Raw genomic sequence first — 18,998 nt, 5'->3', positions numbered from 1 at the left:
AGTCACACCCTTAAAACCAAAAAACATTTGTCACAAGAAAATTAGCTCCATGGTATACAGAAAAAACTGGAAGTCTTCCGACTATCTTGGAAAGACATTACCGTGCAATATCGAAGAGCCCTCACTGCTGCTTGGTCATCCTATTTTGGGAGAATAAGAATAATCCAACATTTATTTTTGATAGTGTCGCAAAGCTAACTAAAAAGCAGCATTCCCTAAGAGAAGATGGCTTTCACTTCGGCAGCGATGAATTTGTCACATATATAAGGTTAGCAGATGTTAATGCGAGTGTAGCGAAATGCTTGTGCTTCTAGTTCCAACAGTGCAATAATATTTAACAAGTAATCTAACAATTCCCCAACAACTACGTAATGCACACAAATCTAAAGGGGGGAATGAGAATATGTACATGTACATGTAAGTATATGGATGAGCGATGGCCGAGCGGCATAGGCAAGGTGCAATAGATGGTATAAAATACAGTATATACATGTGATATGAGTAATGTAAGATATGTAAACATTATTAAAGTGGCATTATTTAGAGTGCATTGTATAAAGTGACTAGTGATCCAATTATTAAAGTGGCCAGTGATTGGGTCTCAATGTAGGCAGCAGCCTCTCGGAGTTAGTGATTGCTGTTAGCAGTCTCATGAACTCATGAACTTCTTTGACGAAAAGTGTTTTTTCAACCACTCCACAAATTTCTTGTTAACAAACTATAGTTTTGGCAAGTCGGTTAGGACATCTACTTTGTGCATGACACAAGTAATTTCTCTTCAATTGTTTACAGACAGAATATTTCACTTATAATTCGCTGTATCACAATTCCAGTGGGTCAGATGTTTACACACACTAAGTAGACCGTGCCTTTAAACAGCTTGGGAAATTACAGAAAATGATGTCATGGCTTTAGAAGCTTCATTTGAGTCAATTAGAGGTGTACCTGTGAATGTATTTCAAGGACTTCCTTCAAACTCAGTGCCTCTTTGCTTGACATCATGGGAAAATCAAAAGAAATCAGCCAAGATAATTGCAGACCTCCACAAGTCTGGTTAATCCTTGGGAACAACTTCCAAATGCCTGAAGGTACCACGTTCATCTGTACAAACAATAGTACGCAAGTATAAACACCATGGGACCACGCAGCCGTCATACCGCGGCAGGTAGCCTAGTGGTTAAAGCGTTGGACTAGTAACCGAAAGGTTTCAAGATCCATTTCCCAAGCAAGGTAAAAATCTGTTGTTCTGACCCTGTACAAGGCAGTTAACCCAATGTTTCTAGGCCGTCATTGAAAATAAGATTTTGTTCTTAAATGACTTGCATAGTTAAATAAAGGTTAAAAAAATACTGGTCAGGAAGGAAACGTGTTCTGTCTCCTAGAGATGAATGTACTTTGGTACGAAAAGCGCAAATCAATCCCAGAACAACAGCAAAGGACCTTGTGAAGATGCTGGAGGAAACAGGTACCAAAGTATCTATATCCACAGTAAAACGAGTCCTATATTGACATAACCTGAAAGGCAGCAAGGAAGAAGCCACTGCTCCAAAGCCGCCATAAAAAAGCCAGATTACGGTTTGCAACTGCTCATGGGGACAAAGATCGTACTTTTTGGAGAAATGTCCTCTGGTCTGACGAAACAAAAATAGAACTGTTTGGCCATAATGGCCATCGTTATGCTTGGAGGAAAAAGGGGGAGGCTTGCAAGCCGAAGAACACCATCCTAACCGTGAAGCATGGGGGTGGCAGCATCATGTTGTGGGGGTGCTTTGCTGCAGGAGGGACTGGTGCACTTCACAAAATAGATGGCGTCATGAGGATGAAAAATTATGTGGATATATTGAAGCAACATCTCAATACATCAACATCTCTCTACTATTATTCTGACATTTCACATTCTTAAAATAAATTGGTGATCCTAACTGACCTAAGACAGGGAATTCTTACTAGGATTAAATGTCAGGAATTGTGAAAAACAGAGATAAATATATTTGGCTAGGGTGTATGTAAAAAAAAAATGTATATATATAAACCTCTGACTTCAAATGTATATTGAATCACCCATTCCTCTCAAAAATGTGTTAGAGAAAGCTGCTGCGCAGCAACTCACTGAGCCTCAGTCTGGTTTTTGACCCCATCATAACACTGAGACTGCACACCTGAAGGTGGTCAATTACCTTTTAATGACGTCAGACCAAGGCTCTGAATCTGTCCTCGTGCTCCTAGACCTTAGTGATGCTTTTGACACCATCGATCACCACATTATTTTGGTGAAATTGGAAACCCTAATTGGTCTACATGGATAAGTTCTTGCCTGTTTTAGATCTTATCTGTCTGAAAGATATCAGTTCGTCTCTATGGATGGTTTATCCTCAGACAAATCAATTGTAAGTTTCGGTGTTCCTCAAGGTTCCATTTTAGAACCACTATTATTTTCATTATATATTCTACCTCTTGGTGATGTCATTCGGAAACACAATGTCAAATTTCACTGCTATGCGGACGACACACAGCTGTACATTTCGATGAAATATGGTGAAGCCTCAAAATTGCCTACCCTGGAAGCCTGTGTTTCAGACATAAGGAAGTGGATGGTGGCAAATGTTTTACTTTTAAACAAAACAGAGATACTTGTTCTAGGTCCCAAGAAGCAAAGAGATCTGCTGTTGGATCTGACAATTAATCTTCATGGTTGTACAGTCGTCTCAAATAAAACTATGAAGGACCTCGGCGTTACTCTGGACCCTAATCTCTCTTTTGACAAACATATCAAGAATATTTCAAGGACAGCTTTTTCCCATCTTCGTAACAAAAATCTGAAAAGTTTCCAAAATAAATTATGCAGAAAAGCTAATTCATGCTTTTGTCACTTCTAGATTAGACTACTGCATTGCTCTACTCTCCAGCTACCAGGATAAAGCACTAAATAAACTTCAGTTAGTGCTAAACACGGCTGCTAGAATCTTGACCAGAACCCCAAAATTGTATCATATTACTCCAGTGCTAGCCTCTCTACATTGGCTTACTCTTAAGGCTAGGGCTGATTTCAAGATTTTACTGCTAACCTACAAAGCATTACATGGGCTTGTTCATACCTGTCTCTCCAATTTGGTCCTGCCGTACATACCTACAAGACGCAGGCCTCCTTATTGTCCCTAAGATTTTGAAGCAAACAGCTGGAGGCAGGGCTTTATCGTATGGAGCAACATTTTTGTGGAATGGTCTGCCCCTATTACGAGTCTGAGTCACTGGCTTACTAGTGCTCTTACATGTTGTCCGTAGGAGGGGTGCGTCACTTGAGTGGGTTGAGTCACTGACGTGATCTTCCTCTCCGGTTTTGCTCCCACTGGGCTCGTGTGGTGGAGGAGATCTTCGTGGGCTATACTCAGCCTTGTCTCAAGGTAGTAAGTTGGCAAAGTGGGTGGGGTTATATCTTGACTGGTTGGCCCTGTCCGGGGGTTACCTTTATTTTATCACATATTAAGACATATTGGATTGGGACCTAGGTCACTTTTACAAATGTGCTCTGTATATACAGCCAAAATATACACATTATTCCCAACCTATATACACTGCTCAAAAAAATAAAGGAAACAGTAAAATAACACATCCTAGATCTGAATGAATGAAATAATCTTATTAAATACTTTTTTCTTTACATAGTTGAATGTGCTGACAACAAAATCACACAAAAATAATCAATGGAAATCCAATTTATCAACCCATGGAGGTCTGGATTTGGAGTCACACTCAAAATTAAAGTGGAAAACCACACTACAGGCTGATCCAACTTTGATGTAATGTCCTTAAAACCTCTTGCGAGTACCCTACCAATGGGGGCGCCACAGCGCATTTTGGAAAAAATTCGTTCCCATTTTCAACGGCCTACTAATCAAACTCAGAAGCTAGGACATGCATATACTTATTTTATATGGATAGAAAACACCCTAAAGTTTCTGAAACTGTTTGAATGGTGTCTGTGAGTATAACAGAACTCGTATGGCAGTCAAAACCCCGAGACCGATTGAACCAGGAAGTGGGATTCTGAATTGTGGACTCGACTTCACAGCCTTCCCTGTAATTCACAACGTGAAAAAATGATAATTGAGCACTTTCCAGTGCATCCACTAGATGTCCCCAGTCTTTACAAAGTGTTTTGAAGCTTCTGCTGTCGAAACTCAGTGCAGGAGACGATGTGGCAATTGGTCACAGTAGGAGGGCCATCAGCATTGTGACGTCGGCGGCCGTGTCTGCCCCCACCTTTGGAAACGTTTTGAAACACAATGAAATCGTCCCACTCGAATCTGATTGGCTCTCTTGTTGAAACAGGCCCTGAAGATTAATGTTATACAACGTTTGACATGTTTGAACGAACCTAACGAAGGGAAAATAGTCATTTTTCGTTAGCCAAGTGCCGCGCACGGATCAACATTTGGTTACAGCCTTAGGACGCGCTAACAACAGCAAGCTAATGGAACATAAAGGATGGACTTTTTCGACCGAAAATACATTTGTCGTGGACCTGGGATCCCGGGAAGTGCTTTCTGATGAAGACAACTAAAGGTGAGGGATTATTGGCAATATTATACAAGATCAGATGTGATGTGCGATTGTTCCAAGATGGCGACGAGCTAGGCTTTCTAGCTCATTTTCTGGGTATCGCATCCCCTTTTATCTCAAAGTGTGATTACCCTGTAAAGTTAATTTAAAATCTGTTATGACGGGTGTTTTCAAGAGATATTCATCTATAAATCTTAGATTGACAATATAAAAAAAAAAATCGTTTTCGAATAGTAATTTATAAAATTGTAGCACTGTTTCCCAGGACGCATTTTATGAAAAAATAGTTAGTCAACGTCAGGTGCCGATGTAAAATGCTGTTTTTATATAGAAATATGACCTTTATTGAACAAAAGATTGCATGCTGTGTGTAACATGATGTCCTAGGTGTGTCATCTGATGAAGTTTGTAAAAGGTTAGTGCTGCATTTAGCTGTTTTTTGGTTATATGTGATGCATGTGCCTGGTCGGAAAATTCATATGATGCTACTTTTACCATGTACTCCTCTAACATAATCTAATATTGTGCTTTTCCTGTAAAACCTTTTTGAAATCGGACAACGAGGGTCGATTCAAGAGAGGTGTATCTATAAAACGATATGAGACAGTCCTATATTTGAAAAAAAAAAATATTGAATTTCGTTATGCTAATGTCGCTAGGAGTTTTTCGCTGGAAAATGATCCCGCTAATGGGATGAGAGTCTCAAGAGGTTAAAACAAGTCAAAATGAGGCTCAGTAGTGTGTGTGGCCTCCACGTGCCTGTATGACCTCCCTACAATGCCTGGGCATGCTCCTGATGAGGTGGCGGATGGTCTCCTGAGGGATCTCCTCCCAGACCTGGACTAAAGCATCCGCCAACTCTTGGACAGTCTGCGGTGCAACGTGGCGTTGGTGGATGGAGCGAGACATGATGTCCCAGATGTGCTCAATTGGATTCAGGTCTGGGGAACGGGCGGGCCAGTCCATAGCATCAATGCCTTCCTCTTGCAGGAACTGCTGACACACTTCAGCCACATGAGGTCTAGCATTGTCTTGCAATAGGAGGAACCCAGGGCCAACCGCACCAGCATATGGTCTCACAAAGGGTCTGAGGATCTCATCTCGGTACCTAATGGCAGTCAGGCTACCTCTGGCGAGCACATGGAGGGCTGTGCGGCCCCCCCAAAGAAATGCCACCCCACACCATGACTGACCCACCGCCAAACCGGTCATGCTGGAGGATGTTGCAGGCAGCAGAATGTTCTCCACGGCGTCTCCAGACTCTGTCACGTCTGTCACATGTGCTTAGTGTGAACCTGCTTTCATCTGTGAAGAGCACAGGGCGCCAGTGGCGAATTTGCCAATCTTGGTGTTCTCTGGCAAATGCCAAACGTCCTGCACGGTGTTGGGCTGTAAGCACAACCCCCACCTGTGGACGTCGGGCCCTCATACCACCCTCATGGAGTCTGTTTCTGACGTTTGAGCAGACACATGCACATTTGTGGCCTGCTGGAGGTCATTTTGCAGGGCTCTGGCAGTGCTCCTCCTTGCACAAAGGCGGAGGTAGCGGTCCTGCTGCTGGGTTGTTGCCCTCCTACGGCCTCCTCCACGTCTCCTGATGTACTGGCCTGTCTCCTGGTAGCGCCTCCATGCTCTGGACACTACGCTGACAGACACAGCAAACCTTCTTGCCACAGCTCGCATTGATGTGCCATCCTGGATGAGCTGCACTACCTGAGCCACTTGTGTGGGTTGTAGACTCCGTCTCATGCTACCACTAGAGTGAAAGCACCGCCAGCATTCAAAAGTGACCAAAACATCAGCCAGGAAGCATAGGAACTGAGAAGTGGTCTGTGGTCACCACCTGCAGAACCACTCCTTTATTGGGGGTGTCTTGCTAATTGCCTATAATTTCCACCTGTTGTCTATTCCATTTGCACAACAGCATGTGAAATTTATTGTCAATCAGTGTTGCTTCCTAAGTGGACAGTTTGATTTCACAGAAGTGTGATTGACTTGGAGTTACATTGTGTTGTTTAAGTGTTCCCTTTATTTTTTTGAGCAGTATATATATTCACACGTTGAAATACAAAAACACAGTCATGGGAAGCACAAATATAACATCACAAATGAACCTGAAAAACATTTGCATTCCTCCTCAAACAAGTCCCCAATCAATACTTTAAATTGCCTGAACGGCACCAGAACATCTAGATGAAATCTATTTTTTATTTTGTTCCAGCAATGCGCTGCATTAAAACTAAAAGCAGATTTACCTAGCTCGTTAGGGACCCTATGAACCTCAAGAGTTAACCAATCCTATGAATGGGTTAGGTAACTCAGATGTCTATACTTCAACAGCAAAGTTAGATAAAACGGAAGTTTGTCAAGTAGACCCTTGTAAACAAAAAGGGAGTAATGTAGAGAGCTACGAGTCTTTAGCGAAGTCCAGCCAACCTTTTAATACACGATGCAGTGATGATTATCAAAACCGTCACCTGTAACAAAACCAAGGGCACTAGGGTAGATGGCTTCCAAAGGTTTAAGAGTAGTAGCAGCTGCACTTTGATAAATAATGTCACCATAATCAAGAACAGATAAAAAAGGTTGACTGAATAATCTGCTTCCTACTGCTTAGAGAAAAGCACAATCTCTTTCTGTAGAAAAAGCCAACTTTAAATCTTAGTTATGAACGCAACATGTGAAGTGTTGGTCCCATGTTTCATGAACTGAAATAAAAGATCTCAGAAATGTTCCATATGCACAAAAAGCTTATTTCTCTCAAATGTTGTGCACACATTTGTTTACATCCCTGTTAGTGAACATTTCTCCTTTGCCAAGATAATCCATCCACCTGACAGGTGTGGCATATCAAGAAACTGATAAAACAGCATGATCATTACACAGATTCAACTTGCGCTGGGGACAATAAAAGCCACTCTAAAATGTGCAGTTTTGTCACACAACACAATCATTTATTTTTATTTAACCTTTATTTAACCAGGAAGGGCTCATTGAGATTTGAAATCTTTTTTTCAAGAGCGTCCTGGTCAAGATAAGCAGCACCAAGTCTTTACACAATTACAGACAGACAACATAAAAAACTACAGGATACCTAGTAAAAAAAACATAGAATTCACAAGAGTATAACAAAATTATGAAACAGAAAATTAAAAACATTGACAGGTCAGGGAATCAGCCTCAAAATCCTTCATCAATGATTTAAAAACACCATTCGGGACAAGTTCCTCCAGTTTAAAAGTATTTTGTAAGGCGTTCCAAGCCGATGGAGCAGAGTACTGTACATAAAAGCTCTTTTACCAAATTCAGTTCGGACATTTGGAACAGTTAGCAGGATAAAGTCCTGCGAATGAAGAGAGTACCCACCACATTTCTGAACAATAAAAATGCCCCGAATAAAATGGTAGTAAACCCAAAATGGCTTTGTAAATAAAAGTATACCAGTGACTGAGCCTACGATTGACTAGAGAAGGCCAGCCAACCCTTGTATATAAAGTGTAGTGCTGTGTAAGGGTTTTGCAGTTTAAAATACATCTCAATGCTCCATGGTAAAGGGTGCCAATTGATCTCAAACACTGAGCAGAAGCATTCATATATAAAATATCCCCATAGTCTAGTAAAGGCATAAATGTAGCTGATACTAGCCTCCTGGCTTCTAAAGAAAAACAGGCTTCAGCTTCAATTTTTTGTAAGTTGTTGAATATGCAATTTAAAAGAGAGGCTGTCATCAATTAAAATTCCAAGATATTTATATGAGGTTACAGTCTCAATCTCATTTCCCTGACAGGTGGTCATAGGTGAAAGGTTCAGAGGTCTATTTCTTGCTTTAGAAAACACCATTAATTTAGCTGTGTCAGTATTAAGGATAAGCTTCAACTGACACAAGGTATGTTGAACAGCGTAAAATGCAGTTTGCAAGTTTTGGAAAGCTTTTGTGAGAGAAGAGGCACAACAATAAATAACAGTATAATCAGCAAAAAAGTGAAGTAGAGTATTTTGCACATTTTTGTCTAAATTATTGATAGAAATAGTGAATAAGAGGGGATCAAGTACAGAGCCCTGGGGCACACCATTACAGACAGACAATTTAACAGACATGAGCCCTTCAAATTGAGGGAACTGAGTTCTTTCAGATAGATAGTTAGCAAACCATGCAACTGCATGCTCCGAAAGACCTACGCTCGACAATCTCTGTCTCAGTATAGCATGATCAACTGTATCAAAGGCCTTAGAGGATCAATAAAAAGTGAGACACAGTGCTGTTTTTTGTCAAGGGTTTCAGTGATATAATTTAAAACTTTTATGGCTGCTGTAATTGAGCTATGCTTCTTCTTGAAGCCCTATTGGTACATTGATAAAATAGAGTTAGTATGTACAAATTATTTTAGCTATTCACTAACAAGGGTTTCAAGTATTTTCGCCAGGGGTGACAGCTTTGAGATTGGCCTATAATTATTTAAAATAGTTGGATCTCCCCCTTTTAAAACTTGAAGGACAAATTCTGATTTCGAGATCTTTGGAATTTCATTACATTCCAGGGTTAGATTGAACAGATATGTACAGTGAGGGAAAAAAGTATTTGATCCCCTGCTGATTTTGTATGTTTGCCCACTGACAAAGAAATGATCAGTCTATAATTTTAATGGTAGGTTTATTTGAACAGTGAGAGACAGAATAACAACAAAAAAATCCAGAAAAACATGTCAAAAATGTTATAAATTGATTTGCATTTTAATAATGAGGGAAATAAGTATTTGACCCCTCTGCAAAACATGACTTAGTACTTGGTGGCAAAACCCTTGTTGGCAATCACAGAGGTCAGACATTTCTTGTAGTTGGCCACCAGGTTTGCACACATCTCAGGAGGGATTTTGTCCCATTCCTCTTTGCAGATCTTCTCCAAGTCATTAAGGTTTCGAGGCCGATGTTTGGCAACTCGAACCTTCAGCTCCCTCCACAGATTTTCTATGGGATTAAGGTCTGGAGACTGGCTAGGCCACTCCAGGACCTTAATGTGCTTCTTCTTGAGCCACTCCTTTGTTGCCTTGGCCGTGTGTTTTGGGTCATTGTCATGCTGGAATACCCATCCACGACCCATTTTCAATGCCCTGGCTGAGGGAAGGAGGTTCTCACCCAAGATTTGACGGTGCATGGCCCCGTCCATCGTCCCTTTGATGCGGTGAAGTTGTCCTGTCCCCTTAGCAGAAAAACACCCCCAAAGCATAATGTTTCCACCTCCATGCTTGACGGTGGGGATGGTGTTCTTGGGGTCATAGGCAGCATTCCTCCTCCTCCAAACACGGCGAGTTGAGTTGATGCCAAATAGCTCCATTTTGGTCTCATCTGACCACAACACTTTCACCCAGTTGTCCTCTGAGTCATTCAGATGTTCATTGGCAAACTTCAGACGGACATGTATATGTATTCTTGAGCAGGGGGACCTTGCGGGCACTGCAGGATTTCAGATTTCAGGGTGACTATGGTCCCAGCTGCCTTGAGATCATTGACAAGATCCTCCCGTGTAGTTCTGGGCTGATTCCTCACCGTTCTCATGATCATTGCAACCCCACGAGGTGAGATCTTGCATGGAGCCCCAGGCCGAGGGATATTGACAGTTCTTTTGTGTTTCTTCCATTTGTGAATAATCGCACCAAGTGGTGTCACCTTCTCACCAAGCTGCTTGGCGATGGTCTTCTAGCCCATTCCAGCCTTGTGTAGGTCTACAATCTTGTCCCTGACATCCTTGGAGAGCTCTTTGGTCTTGGCCATGGTGGAGAGTTTGGAATCTGATTGATTGATTGCTTCTGTGGACAGGTGTCTCTTTTATAGGTAACAAGCTGAGATTAGGAGCACTCCCTTTAAGAGTGTGCTCCTAATCTCAGCTCGTTACCTGTATAAAAGATACCTGGGAGCCAGAAAAATTTCTGATTGAGAGGGGGTCAAATACTTGTTTCCCTCATTAAAATGCAAATCAATTTATAACATTTTTGACACGTGTTTTTCTGGATTCTGTTGTTGTTATTCTGTCTCTCACTGTTCAAATAAACCTACCATTAAAATGAGACTGATCATTTCTTTGTCAGTGGGCAAACGTACAAAATCAGCAGGGGATTAAATACTTTTTTCCCTCACTGTAAGTGGTTCAGCTATGAAATCAGCTGCCAGTTTCAAGAAGCAGGGATCAAGAAGATCAGGACCTGCAGACTTTCTCTGATCTAAGGATTTCAGGGCTTTATGTACCTCCTGCACTGAGAATGGCAAAAAGCTAAACATTTGACCAGCTTTCACTGGTTCATCCACACAGGGTTGTACAGATACAGAGGATACTGAATCAAACAGCCTACCAGATGATACAAAGTGCTCATTGAAACAATTCAGCATTTCAGTTTGTCATATACAGCAATAGCAGTCCTTCAATACACATGATGGTAAACCATTAACATTATTGTTACCAGACATAGACTTAATAGCCTTCTAAAACTTTCTAGGGTCATTCAGGTTATCAGTGGTAACAGACATAAAATATTCAGACTTGGCCTTCCTGAGAAGAAAATACCACTTGTTTCGTAGCTGCCTAAAAAGAAGCCAATCAGCATCAGAACATGATTTCCTTGCTTTAGCCCAGGCTAGATTACGTTCGTGAATAATACAAGACAGCTCAAAAGAAAACCATGGATTATCCCGCCCTTTAACCCTGAACCTGCTGAATGGGGCATGTTTGTTTACTATTTGGGAAAAACCATCATGATAGAATTTCCAGGCAGTTTCCACATCAGGAATACACAAAATCTTGCTCCAGTCAAAATAAAACAAATCATGAAAGAAAGCCTGCTCATTCAAACTCTTAAAATGTATCTTACAAATAAAGCGTGGCTTTGTCTTAAGAACCGTAGTATTTCTAACAGAAACAACAGCGCAATGGTCACTTAAATCATTACAAATAACACCAACCGCAGAATATTTATGGGGAACATTTGTCAATATCAAATCAATCAGGGTAGATTTCTCTGGACATTTGAGATTTGGGCGGGTGGGTGAGCTAATCAACTGGGTAAGTTTCATAGAATTACAAAACATTTAAAAATCCTCAGACACCAGCTTTAACCAACACCAGTTGAGATCACCAATCAAGATAATTTCACTGTAAAGAAGTTTAGACATAAGGTGTCACGTCCTGACCAGTAAAGGGGTTATTTGTTATTGTAGTTTGGTCAGGACGTGGCAGGGGGTGTTTGTTTAGAGTGTTTCGGGGTTTGTTGGGCTATGTTCTTATGTAAGAGGGGTGTTTGTTTTATGTGTTTCGGGGTTTGTGGTTAATGTTCTATGTTAGTATATTTCTATGTTTGTTCTAGTCTTTTTATTTCTATGTTTAGTTAATGGGGTTGACCTTCAATTGGAAGCAGCTGCTCCTCGTTGCTTCTAATTGAAGGTCCTATTTAAGAGGGGTGTGTTTTCTATGGGATTTTGTGGGTAGTTGTTTCTTGTTTAGCTGTGTGCCTGACAAGACTGTTATCGTCGTTATTTTTTGTATACTTTTGTTTTGGCTTTCCTTTCTTCTACCAAATAAAAGAAGATGAGTCTACACATTCCCGCTGCATTTTGGTCTAATCCCTACGACACCCGTGACATAAGGTCTAGGTCTAGAAGAAAATGCATCACCGAGAGCAGAGGGGTTCTATAACAAGATTCTGGCAGCTGATCAAGATTCAAAGCAAGAAATTCCAACTGGTTACAAACAGTTTCAGACTTTGCTACACTACCGTTAAAAGTTTGGGGTCACTTAGAAATGTCCTTGTTTTTGAAAGAAAAGCAATTTTTTTTGTCCATTAAAATAACATCAAATTGATCAGAAATACAGTGTAGACATTGTTAATGTTGTAAATGACTATTGTAGGTGGAAACAGCAGTTTTTGCTATGGAATTTCTACATAGGTGTACAGAGGCCCATTATCGGCAACCATCACTCCTGCGTTCCAATGGCACGTTGTGTTAGCTAATCTAAGTTTATAATTTTAAAAGGCTAATTGATCATTGGAAAACCCTTTTGCAATCATGTTAGCACAGCTGAAAACTGTTGTACTGATTAAAGAAGCAATAAAACCTTTTTAGACTAGTTGAGTATCTGGAGCATCAGCAATTGTGGGTTCAATTACAGGCTCAAAATGGCCAGAAACCAAAGACCTTTCTCCTGACATTCATCAGTCTATTCTTGCTCTGAGAAATGAAGGCTATTCCATGTGAGAAACTGCCATGAAACTGAAGATCTCGCACAATGCTGTGTACTACTCCCTTCACAAACTAGCTCTAACCAGAATAGAAAGTGGAGTGGGAGGCCCCGGTGCACAACTGAGCAAGAGGACAAGTACATTACAGTGTCTAGTTTGAGAAACAGACACCTCACAAGTCCTCAACTGGCAGCTTCATTAAATAGTACCCACAAAACACCAGTCTCAACATCAACAGTGAAGAGGCGAATCCGGGATGCTGGCCTTCTAGGCAGAGTTCCTCTGTCCAGTGTCTGTGTTTTCCCATCTTAATCTTTTCTTTTTATTGGCCAGTCTGAGATATGGCTTTTTCTTTGCAACTCTGTCTAAGAAGGCCAGCATCCCGGAGTGGCCTCTTCACTGTTGACGTTGAAAATGATTTATAGTGGACCACATTTAAAAACGGAATTAATCTTTGACACAACACTGCCACAAACTATTCTTAGTCCCTTGATGCAGATACACCAAGCCATCATCTGACAATCCACCATTAAGAGTAATGTCCTCTTTATTGAACCCTGTGACCCCTCCTTCAAGGAATATCTGACCCCTGTTTAACGCTGTTGTGAAGTCCATCAATTCCTCCAAATTAACCAAATTATATTGAGCATTCTTTCCTCCTTTTCTCTTTTCATCTCTTCTCCTCCCATTTCCTGCGAAAATACTTCCCCTCCCTCACAGCCTTCCCTCCTGAGACACAGTGGCAATCTGGCATTCTGCAGTATCTGACTCAGGATGGCACTGAAGTGGATAATTGTAAGCGCACTCTGTTGTCATGCAAAGCTCATTTATCTTGATAAAGAAGAAAGCTTCATCTTGAGGATACTTCTGTAAATTACCGGCACAGTAAACTAAACAGCTCTGTTGAGAGACAGATACATTTACAGCAGAAGGCTCATCTACAGTGCTGTATTGTCTGGGCCTGCAGACACACTGAGACACGCTGAGACACACTGACTGAGCCTCTACAGATGGAGATGGATCTGCAGGTTTCTCACCAGCATCAGAATGAGCATGTTGCATAGAACTGGGAAAACCACCTGACTGGGAAAACCACCTGACATCTGTTGAGTGTTTTGTGTTATTTTAAGTTTTGTATTGCTGAAACCAATTATATAGCTTGTAGTGGAACTAGATGTGCTTGTCTGCGGGGAACACACATAATGTGTAGCATCTAGGAATTACATTATTATCCATAGTATTGACGTCAAACGGAATAACCAAGGACATGGTTTCGGGATTTTGTGAGATTCTCTCTGGTGTTTACAGAACAACTGGTGTTGAGAGATTAGGATATCAGGATTCAAGGATGCTGTGAGATTAGGATATCAGAACCTGCTTAGACAAAGTAATTGTAACGGTAGAGCAAAGGATTGCAATATATGGGAAAATAATGGCTGCAGTATTTCTGCTATAATGAGTACACAATGCATGGATGCAAAGGCATAAATGTACGAAGCATGTTTTCTTATTTTAAATGTCCTTGTGCTGTACTTGTCTCTTAATGTATATGTATTATTGTCAGGCGGTGGTTGTAGCTGGTGCATGAAGTCAGGCGCAGGAGAGCAGAGATGAGTGAACAACACACTTTATTTGAGAAATAGCACACAGTAAACATACCAATGTGCGAACAATAACGGTTGCCACAAAACACGGGTGAAAACAGCACCCGGAAAAACCCAGCCGGAAACGTACCGACCTGAACAATAAACAATCACACACAAAGACAGGGGGGAAACAGAGTGTTAAATACATGACCAGTCATTGGGAAATGAAAACCAGGTGTGTGGGAAACACCAATCAGCCGGTCGCGGACAGCAGACGGAACGTACATATGCCCAGCTGGACACGGGAGGGGAGCGGGCTCTGTACGTAACGCCTGCTCAATGTCCGCATCCAGCTCCCACACTACCGGCGCTACCAGGCAGGAGGCCGGGAGTATGGGAGTATGATCCATGAGCCGCTCCTCTGTGTCATACAGCCGGGACAGCGAGTCTGCCTTCACATTTTGGGAACCTGATCTGTAGGACAGTGTAAACACAAAACGGATAAAAAACATGGCCCACCTTGCCTGATGAGGATTCAGTCTCCTCGCTGCCCGGATGTACTCCAGGTTGAGGTGGTCAGTCCAGATGAGAAAAGGGTGTTTAGCCCCCTTAAGCCAATGTCTCCACGCCTTCAAGGCTTTCACTACAGCCAACAACTCCTGGTCCCCCACATCATAGCTCCACTCCGCCGGGCTGAGTTTCTTCGAGAAGAAAGCACAGGGGCGGAGCTTCGGTGGCGTGCCTGAGCACTGAGAGAGCACGGCTCCTATCCCAGCATCCACCTCCACTATGAACACCAAAGAAGGATCCGGATGGGCCAGCATGGGAGCCGAGGTAAACAGAGCCCTTAGGTGACCAAAAGCCCTGTCCGCCTCAGCCGACCAATGCAAACGTACAGGACCCCCCCTCAGCAGTGAGGTAATGGGAGCTGCCACCTGGCCAAAACCCCGGATAAACCTCCGGTAGTAATTGGCAAACCCTAAAAACCGCTGCACCTCCTTCACCGTGGTGGGAGTCGGCCAATTGCACACGGCTGAAATGCGGTCACTCTCCATCTCCACCCCTGAGGTGGAAATGCGGTACCCTAGGAAGGAGACAGCCTGCTGGAAGAACAGGCATTTCTCAGCCTTGATGTACAGGTCATGCTCCAACAATCATCCAAGCACCCTGCGCACCAGAGAAACATGCTCGGCGCGTGTAGCGGAGTATATCAGAAGGTCATCAATATACACCACTACACCCTGCCCGTGCAGGTTCCTGAAAATCTCATCTACAAAGGCTTGGAAAACTGATGGAGCATTCATCAACCCGTACAGCATGACGAGGTACTCATAATGCCTTGAGGTGGTACTGAACGCTGTCTTCCACTCGTCTCCCTCCCGGATACACACCAGGTTGTACGCGCTCCTGAGATCTAGTTTGTGAAGAAGCACGCCCCGTGCATTGACTCACTCGCCGTGGTGATGAGAGGTAGCTGGTAACTGTACCTCACCGTGATTTGATTTAGACCTTGATAGTCAATACACGGGCGCAGACCCCCATCCTTCTTCTTCACAAAAAAGAAACTCGAGGAGGCGGGTGAAGTGGAAGACCGAATGTACCCCTGACGCAGGGATTTGGAGACATATCTCTCCATAGCCGCCGTCTCCGCTTGTGACAGGGGATACACGTGACTCCTGGGAAGTGCGGCGTCTACCAGGAGATTTATCGCACAATCCCCCTGTCGATGGGGTGGTAATTGAGTCGCCTTCTTCTTACAGAAGGCGAGAGCCAAATCGGCATATTCAGGGGGAATGCGCACGGTGGAGACCTGGTCTAGACTTTCCACCGTAGTAGCACCTACGGAAACCCCTAAACACCTCCCTGAGCACTCTCGTGACCACCCTGTGAGAGCCCTCCATTGCCATTGAATGGTAGGATCATGACAGACTAACCAGGGTAGACCTAGCACCATGGGAAACGCAGGAGAATCAATAAGGAAGAGACTGATTCTCTCCTTATGACACTCCTGTGTCACCATGTCCAGAGGAGCGGCGACCTCCCTAAGCAACCCGGACCCTAATGGTCGACTGTCTAGGGCGTGAACTGGGAAGGGCATATCCACAGGAACAATGGGGATCCCTAATTTATGGGCAAATTATCTGTCAATGAAATTCCCTGCTGTGCCTGAATCAACGAGTGCCATATGCTGGGAATGCGGGGAAAACTCAGAAAAAGTAATGTTCAAAAACACGTGGGCAACAGAGATCTCTGGGTGAGCATGGTGCCGGCTCACCTGGGGTGACACGAGAGTGCCCTGCCTGCTGCCTCGACTCCCAGAGGAACCTCCCCAGCACCGACCGGCAGTGTGCCCTCTGCGGCCACGGATGGTGCATGAAACGAAACCTCCTCTGGTCTCCCTAAGCGCAGCACCTCCCAGCTCCATGGGCGTCGGAGCGGTGGTGCTGGGGGATGGAACCGACAGACCCCGATCTGGACGTCCGCGGGTAGCCAGCGGGTAGGTTATCCAACCGAATGGACAGGTCCACCAGCTGGTCGAAAGTGAGGGTCGTGTCCCTGCAGGCCAACTCCTGACGGACGTCCTCGCGCAGACTGCAACGATAGTGGTCAATCAGGGCCCTGTTGTTCCATCCCACGCCAGCGGCCAGGGTCCAGAAGTCCAGAGCGAACTCCTGGGCGCTCCTCGTCCTCTGTCTCAGATGTACTAGACGTTCATCTTCGAAGTGGTCCAGCGCTGCTTCTCCTTCCCCCCACCGGGCGTTGACCCACTCCAGGGCTCTCTCTGAGAGGCATGAGACGAGGGCGGACACCCTCTCTCGGTCCGAAGGCGCCGGGTGGATGGTTGCTAGGTAGAGCTCCAGCTGTAATAGGAAACCCTGACATTGTGCAGCCGTCCCATCATACTCCCTAGGGAGGGCAAGACGAATCCCACTGGGACCGGGTGAAAGAGGGGCGAGTAGTGGAGACCTTGCTTGAGCTCGCGGAGGTGCTGGAGGACCTCCCTATCTCTCCCAGCAATCCATAGTCTGTAGGACGTGGTCCATGGTGGCGCCAAGATGATGGAGCATCGCCGCTTGCTCCTGGACGTGCTCCTCGACCCCAATAACAGGGGTACCTGCTCCTGCTGACTCCATGACGTTTCTTGGTGTGTGATTCAGTCAGGCGGTGGGTGTAGCTGGTGCATGAAGTCAGGCACATGAGAGCAGAGATGAGTGAACAACACACTTTACTTGAGAAATAGCACACAGTGAACATACCAATGTGCGAACAATAACAGTTGCTACAAAACACGGGTGAAAATAGCACCCGGAAAAACCCAGCTGGAAACGTACCGACCTGAATAATAAACAATCACACACAAAGACAGGGGGGAAACATAGGGTTAAATAAATGACCAGTAATTGGGAAATGAAAACCAGGTGTGTGGGGAAAAAAATACAAAACCAATGGAAAATGAAAAGTGGATCGGCGATGGCTAGAAGACCAGCGACGTCGACTGCCGAGTGCCGCCCGAACAAGGAGAGGAACCGACTTTGGCGGAAGTCGTGACAATTATGTCATGTTTTATGTTTAGTATGAACCCTAGGAAGTGTAACTGCTGCTTCAGCAGTATCAAAAATAAAAAATGTATTGTTTAAAAAAACAACTACTGGTAGTGGTAGTGTGGGTACAGTGAGATTAATCAAGGACCAGAGTGATCTATATCATCCATACATTATCATGATTGCATTTCTGATATTTTGTAGTGGCTGGTAAAGTGGTTGATAAAGACCTGTTTGGTTCCCCCAAACATTATCCATTAGTGTTTAACTTTAGGGTTTAAATATTCACTCTGACCTTTGGTGACCTTTAGATGTCAGACCTCAAGTAACATCAGTGCTATGAACTCGTTGGATGAGGCTTCGGCCAAAGATAGCACCAGATCATCCTTTTGATCCTTATAATCTTTTCAAATCCTGGGGAACAATGCTTCTCCATTATGGAAAATAAATGATCTTCCAAGTCTCTCGTGAGAGGCTGCATTTGGCTCTGGGTGATGACATTATTATCTTCCTGGAACCCTTTAGCGTGTGATTTGTGAGGTTAGTGTTTGGATAGGTCATACTGTGTTTTTATCACTACTAACAATTTCCATATTTATAACATACATATGTGTTTATAAGCACCTAATGAAGATCACCCACGAGATCATTTTGGATGAAGCGGGCACCTTCCGTCATGGACTTACCACTGTAGGTGAGCCTGTAAATAATGGTTGTAAAACGTTTTCATCTCCAATAATGCAAGTGGGCAATGCAGGGCAGGCAAGTAGCAGACAAATTAGGATGAAATTAAGTCATAGTATTCATTCCGTTCACCTCTCTCTGGCTGTACCGCGCACACTCACCCACCCAATTCTGCCCAAGAAACCTTGCAACCCCAGCCCACAGGTCCCTTCCCCCTGCAAACATATTTCTTGTCATTTTGTCTTATACAATCCACTTAATTTGGAGGCTTACAAATTCTATTAGCGTGATCCTGTGTGTGCGGCGCTGTGGGAGAGGGGGAGAGCAGAGCGGCCTCACAGGGGGAACGAGACCCTAATACTAATAAACGAGAGCGACTTTGCCTTTGCTTCTCTCGCCCT

Source organism: Salmo trutta, chromosome 19 (assembly GCF_901001165.1).
Source record: "Salmo trutta chromosome 19, fSalTru1.1, whole genome shotgun sequence".
NCBI lineage: Eukaryota > Metazoa > Chordata > Actinopteri > Salmoniformes > Salmonidae > Salmo > Salmo trutta.
Note: the sequence above shows the minus strand (reverse complement) of the source record.